Raw genomic sequence first — 7,021 nt, 5'->3', positions numbered from 1 at the left:
AAGGTGGGTGTATATAGGGTGGGTAAGTGTATAAATGTTACTAAGGTGGCGTAGTATATAGTTGTGGGTAGCTGTATATAAGTGGGGTAGTATAGATAGGGTGGGTAGTGTATAAAAGCGTGGGTTAGTAATCTAGAGGGTGGGTAGTATAACTAGGGTGGTTAAGTTATCAACCACTCCCGGCAGTGGCGTAAGTGGTATACGGGCTGGTAAGTATATAGGTGGTAGTATATAGGGTGGTAGTGATATAGGGTGGTAGTTAAATAAGGGTGGGTAGTAATTAGGCTTGGCTAAGTTATATATCGAGTGGGTAGTCATCTTACCTCATACATCCATGGGTGCGTGTCGTGTGCTATTGTATCACGTGATGTGTGTGTCTCCGCTGTTTATGGCATGCCAGAACTCATCCCCTGGGTGCGACTCGTAGTTTTACGAGGTTGGACTTGTCAGACTGCTGATGGATCGACTGGCCGACCTAATCCCTCACTGGACGCTCTTTATAGCATGCTCTTCATTAAAGGCTGCAACTCATATGTGTAACTCGCTTTTATTCCCTCGTGAGAATCAGTTTGTAGCGGCTCTCTGCCCTTTGACTCGGTGATGCTACAAATAGGGTTTGTTCATCTACGCGGTTGATTTTGCCGCTTGGTGCCGTTCTCGTTCCTGGTGTTGCCCAATTCACGCTGCTGATAACACACCTGTTCTGGTTGTCATGTTGTGTTGCCCTACAAGGCTGATTGAAGTTAGTATGGTTGATTCACGTGTTCGACACGCTAAATGCTATGCTGTTTGCTCTCAGTCAGCAGGGAGATCTGATCGAAGGTAGAGTACGTTGACTCCTGCCACTTGAAAATGGAAGGGTGTTTATAGGAGAGTCACTATATTTTTTTGCAAAGTTAATTTTGTTATGATTAGATATCGCAGAGCGACGTACCCGAGCGAAGAGAGCGAGTGTTAGCGCACGATTGTGGAAGGACAGATGCAATTGGTATAACATTAGGGATTGTCTATTGGAGAAGAAGATGAGTTGCAGATCGTGTAAAAAATAAAGGTAGTAAGATATGTAGTGAGGAGGATAATTGGATAGATTTTTTTTTTAACACACAGAGAGAGAAGAGGACCTGATCAAAAGTGACACAAGTGTCATGACGGAGAGGAGCGGCCCAAACTCACATAACAAAGACAGAGACACATGAGTAATTACTAGGGTGGCGTAATGGCGTGAGTCACTGTAATGGTGGGAGTCAGATAATTATACGAGGTTGGTGCAATAGTAATACCATGCTCCTATTTAGGCGTCCATGGATATAGGGTAGTGTAAGTAGTGGTGGGTAGTGTTAATCAAGCGTGGAGATGTGGAAGGTGTATGTATAATAGGAGGTGGGGTCATATGTGATATATACAGGGTGTTGTGGATTAAGCTAAATTGAGATGTCATACTTAGGATTAACAGGGGTAGCGCGCTCAGGATGTCAATTTCTCAAGTATAGATTGGTGTGGCGTAGGTTGTTAGTTGTAGGGAAATGGGTAGGTCGTAAAATGTCGGCTGTGTTGGAAGCTAGGTATATAACGAGAGTGGGTAGTCAGGATAATTAGGGTGTGGGCTAGTTGAGAGAGTGGAGGGGTTAGGAGGGTAGTTGTCCTCGCTCACTAAACGGGGTGGGTAAAGTGGTATAAAGGAGAGATCGGAAGATTAGGTTAGGTTTGCGAAGTAATGTGTAGTTTGTAGGAGGTTTGGGGGCTGTTCGAATGAGTAAACGTATAGAAAGCATGGGACCTTGAGGTGACTCCAGGGAGTCCAGTTTTAGTCAATAAATATAGGTATGGTTATCTCGACCGGACGCATTTAGTAAAATACATTTGGGTCGCGAAGTAGTGTACATTGCAACGGAGTCACAAGGAGCATAGTATATAGGGGTGGGTAGTTGTCAATATAGGTGGGTAGTGCGTATACATGGGGGTTGCGTCACGGCACGTCATGGTAATGGGGAGCGTGGCGGCCTTAGAGTTCTCGCCGCTCCATGCAAATAAGGCGGTAAAACCGAAAGTAGCGCGAGAGGAGGCACAGTCGCGCCAGCCTTAGGTATAACCTCAAAAGTTGTACCGTGTTCCAGCCCAGCTAAAGATCAAGGACACCGCAAATCATCGGTTGGGTGTAACAGTACCTGACAGGCTCGCCAGCTCTGATTAGTAATTTACGGTGGCCACAGAGTGTCTGGAGTAAGCTTAGTAGTATAGTGGAGGAGGATCATTTATTGCATATGATATAAGTGCTGGTAGTAATAGAGGGTAGCGACTAGGGACTCCACTCCGCCTGTGGGTTGTAAACCGTATACTTAGGGGTGCTGATGTGGGGTTAATATATAGGGATCATGGATAAAGTGGGTTTAATGTAAAAACTACACAATGTTTTACGACATGTGTGTTAGTCTCAGCGACTAGGTGAACAACACTATTAAGTATACTACAGACACACAGAGGGTACATCGGTATAAAGGCGCTGGAGAAATATATATATGTGAGGGTGGTCTATCGTTGTACAGGGTGGTACTTATATAGGGTGGGTAGTCGTATAGGGTGTAGTAGTAGTATTAGACGAATGGCTGTGACAGCATGCTCACGTATATGTGGAGCTGGGTATATAATACCAAGGACAGGGGCGAATGGTGTAGAAAGGTGGTGTATGATAGGTGTAATTAGCATATGGACATGAACGGAACGTGAATGGAAGTCAGTATCGGAGTGGCAGGCTAGTAATTATAGCTGCGGCTTCCATGTGTACTAGAAATGGACAATGGGTTAGGTTATACTACCGAGGAGCACGTATGTGGTAGGTGGTACTACATTGTCGCATTACCTATTGGGCTAACTCCGACTTGTCTATAGCCACTGGAAGCAGCTGGACCGATCAGGCTTACGAACCCTAATGTGGGAGTGCATATTAGGGAGGGTAGTAGCTACTCACAACCACAGTCCCCACCGCTACTCACAACCACCTCTCTCTCTCTCTCTCTCTCTCTCTCTCTGAAATAAACAATAAAAACGTTTACAGTAAACATTACACTCCCAAAAGTTCAAAACGAATAAAGACATCTCTCTCTCTCTCTCCTTCTCTGCAGGTTAAGTGTAGTGGCGGTGGCTGGCTGTGTGTGTGAATGTCTGTTCCCATGGCGCAGCGGGAGACAGGCGGCACCAGCCCGGTGGTCCGGCAGATCGACAAACAGTTCCTGGTCTGCAGCATCTGTCTAGACCACTACCACAATCCTAAAGTCCTGCCCTGCCTGCACACCTTCTGTGAGAAGTAAGTTTACACTACACCCTAACCCCTACACCCTACATCCTATACTCTAACCACTACCCTAAAGTCCTGCCCTGCCTGCACACCTTCTGTGAGAAGTAAGTTTACACTACACCCTAACCCCTACACCCTACATCCTATACCCTAACCACTACCACAACCCTAAAGTCCTGCCCTGCCTGCACACCTTCTGTGAGAAGTAAGCCTACCCTGTACCCTAACCACTACACCCTATATACCCTTACCACTACCACTACCCTAACCCTACTTATACATGCTAACCACCCTAGCCCCTAACCCCTAAACCCTAACCACTACCCTAACCCTACTTATACACGCTAACCAACCTAACCCCTAAACCCTTAAACCCTAACCACTACCCTAACCCTACTTATACACCCTAACCCCTAAACCCTACCCTACTAAATTACTTACCGTTAGCTCAAACTTAACTCAAATCAAATCTTATTGGTCACATACACATGGTTAGCAGATGTTAATGCGAGTGTAGCGAAATGCTTGTGCTTCTAGTTCCGACAGTGCAGTAATTTCTAACAAGTAATCTAACAATTCCACAACTACCTAATACACACAAATCTAAGTAAAGGAATGGAATAAGAATATATACATGTAAATATATGGATGAGCGATGACAGAGCGGCATAGGCAAGATGCAATAGATAAAATASATAAAATACAGTATATACATATGAGATGAGTAATGTAAGATATGTAAACATGATTAAAGTGGCRTTATTAAAGTGACTAGTGATCCGTTTATTAAAGTGGCCAGGGATTTCAAGTCTGTATGTTGACAGCAGCCTCTAATGTGCTAGTGGTGGCTGTTTAACAGTCTGATGGCCTTGAGATAGAAGCTGTTTTTCATCTCTGGTCTGCTTTGAGGCCACTGTAATGCTCGCCTTCTGGATGTAGCAGGTGAACAGGCAGTGGCTGGCGTGGTTTGTTCGTCATTGGAGCAATTTTTTTGGCCTTCTGTGACTATCCGGGTGGTGTAGGTGTCTATGTGTGGTCAATCACATAGATAGATTCTAAAGGTTTGACAGGTTTAAAGCTTCTAAAGGTTCTAAAGGTTTTGAAGAGTTCCTAGCAGCTTCAAAGCTTATAAGGTTTAAGGCTTATAGATGCTTCTAAAGGTTTCAGAACCTTCTAACTGTCCTAAAGGTTCTAACGTTATAGAGCTTAAGTTTAAGTTCTAAAGTTCTAGAAGTTTTAAAAGGTGTTTAAAGGTTTAAAGTTCTAAAGCTTCTAAGAGCTTTTAAAGGCTTCTAAAAGCTTCTAAAACATTCTAAAGCTTCTAAGTTTTAAATTTTTTAAAAGGTTTCTAAAGCTTTTGAGGCTTTTATAAAGCTTCTAAAGGTTCTAGAGCTTATGAGTTTGAAGGCTTCTAGAGCATTCTATAAAGAGCTTTAAAGCTTTAAGCTTGTTAAAGGATTCTAAGCTTGATCTAAAGTTTCTTACAGTTCTAAAGCTTAAAAGGTTTCAAATGTTTTAAAAGGTTCTAAACTTATAAAGCTTCTGAGCTTCTAGAGCTTAAAGCTTCTAAAGGTTTTCAAAGTGTTTTAAAAGGTTCTAAAGCTTCTAAAGCTTCTAGAGTTTCTAAGGTTCTAACTTTAAAGCTTCTAAACATTCTAAAGCTTCTAGAGCTTAATATAGCTTTGAAGCTTTAAAGGTTCTAAGGTTATAAAGCTTCTAGAGTTTCTAAAGCTTCTAGAGTTTCTAAAGGTTTAAAGTGTTCTAAAGCTTCTAAAGGTTTAAAGTTCTAAAGTTTTAAAATGTTTTAAGGTTCTAAACTTCTAAGCTTCTAGAGCTTCTAAAGGTTTAAACTTCTAAAGTTCTAAACTTCTAAGTTTAGAGTTATATAGTTTAAAGCTTCTAAAGGTTTTTAAGGTTATAAAGATTCTATGAGTTTTCTAAGCTCTAGAGCTTCTAAAGGTTTTAAAGGTTCTAGTTCTAAAGGTTAAGCTCTAAAGCTTCTAAAGTTTTTAAAATGTTTAAAATGTTCTAAAGCTTTAGAGCTTTTAAAGCTTCTAAGCGTTATAGAGCTTATAGAGCTTTGAATGTCTAAAGCTTCTAAAGGTTTAGCTTAGAGCTTTTTATTCTAAAGCTTCTAGAGCTTCTAAAGGTTTAAAAGGTTCAAAGCTTTCTCTAAAGGTTTTAAATGTTTTATAATGTTCTAAGAGCTTTAGAGCTTTTAAAGCTTCTAAAGCTTCTAGGCTTTAGAGCTCTGAAGTTCTAAGGCTTCTAAGAGTTCTAGCTTAAGAGCTTTAAAGGTTCTAAAGTTCTAAAGGTTTCTAAGGTTCTAAAGGTTCTAAAGTGTCTAAAGGTTTAATAGGTGTTACATGTGTTTAAGTTTCTAGAGCTTATAGAGCTTCTGAAGGTTCTAAAGCTCTAAAGGTTCTAAAGCTTATAGAGCTTTTAAGGTTCTAAGGTAGAGGTTTCTAAGTGTCTAAAAGGTTCTAAAAGTTCAAGGTTCTAGGTGTTCATGTGTTAAGTTTCTAGAGCTTATAGAGCTTCTAAAGGTTTGAAAGTTTCTAAACGCTCTAAAGCTTCTAGAGCTTTTAAAGTTTAACGTTCAGTTTAAAGTTTCTAAGAGCTTTGTAAGCTTCTAAAGGTTCTAGAGCTTCTAAAGGTTCTAAATGTTCTAAGGTTTAAAAGGTTCTAAAGTTTCTAACCTCTAGTTAAGGTTCTAAGCTTCTAAAGGTCTAAGTTCTAAATTTAAAGGTTCTAAAGCTTCTAAGCTCTAAAGGTTCCAAACGGTTTCAAAAGGTATAATTTTAGTGCATTCCTGAGTTTTAAGATCTGCCAACACCATGCAGCAATCTGAGAGACGGCCATTGTTGAAAGGTAGTCAGAGACGATTAAAAATCCCTCTATCTATCTTTCTCTCTACCTCTCTATCCTTCTCTTTCACTCTCTGTCCCCCTCTCTCTCTCCCACCCTCTCTCTCTCTCCTTCTCTCTCTTTCAGAAACAAAACACCCCTCTATCAGAGGCTTTTAGATGGAGGAGGGAGGGAAGAGAGCTGGGGGTGTCGGAGGGCTTGGTACCAACATGGCATCATAATCAACCAGGCACACGCATGCACATGGGCAAACTCACAAACACACACGAGGAAAACAATCAGTCGTTCAATCTCTTTCAATTCGAGTCAGTTTCATTTGACATTTCTCTGTATAGGAGTGCAACAATATTCATAAATTGAACATAGATTGAATTTAACGGGGGATTCGACCCCAAAACGTTACTTAAAGTTACTTTACTTTAGGTTACTGTTTATGCATAGAGCTATCTCTAGGTGTCTGTAGGTGTCTGTAGCTGGTGTCTGTGGGTGGTGTTTGTAGGTGTCTGTAGGTGGTGTCTGTAGGTGCATGTAGCTGGTGTCTGTAGGTGTATGTAGATGTTTGTAGCTGGTGTCTGCCGGTGTCTGTAGACATCAGTAGCTGGTGTCTGTCGCTGGTGTCTGTATATGTCAGTAGCTGGTGTCTGTCGCTGGTGTCTGTATATGTCAGTAGCTGGTGTCTGTCGCTGGTGTCTGTGGGTGCCTGTCGGTGTCTGTATGTGTCTGTAAGTGTCTGTAGCTGGTGTCTGTAGCTGTATGTTGGTGTCTGTAGCTGTCTGTAGCTGTATGTAGCTGGTGTATGTAGCTAGTGTCTGTCTGTGTCTCAGACTGCAGATCTTAGGTGTCCTCAGGATGAAAAGAGAC

The 7,021-nt window shown here is 41.7% G+C and overlaps 1 pseudogene; it reads left to right on the top strand.

The window, feature by feature from the left end:
- Nucleotides 1-7,021, top strand: part of LOC112072557 (tripartite motif-containing protein 3-like) — a 70,288-nt pseudogene that overhangs the window by 4,067 nt on the left and 59,200 nt on the right.

The sequence above is a fragment of the Salvelinus sp. IW2-2015 genome, unplaced genomic scaffold, assembly GCF_002910315.2.
Source record: "Salvelinus sp. IW2-2015 unplaced genomic scaffold, ASM291031v2 Un_scaffold1960, whole genome shotgun sequence".
NCBI lineage: Eukaryota > Metazoa > Chordata > Actinopteri > Salmoniformes > Salmonidae > Salvelinus > Salvelinus sp. IW2-2015.
Note: the sequence above shows the minus strand (reverse complement) of the source record. Positions and strands in the feature narration are given on the sequence as shown.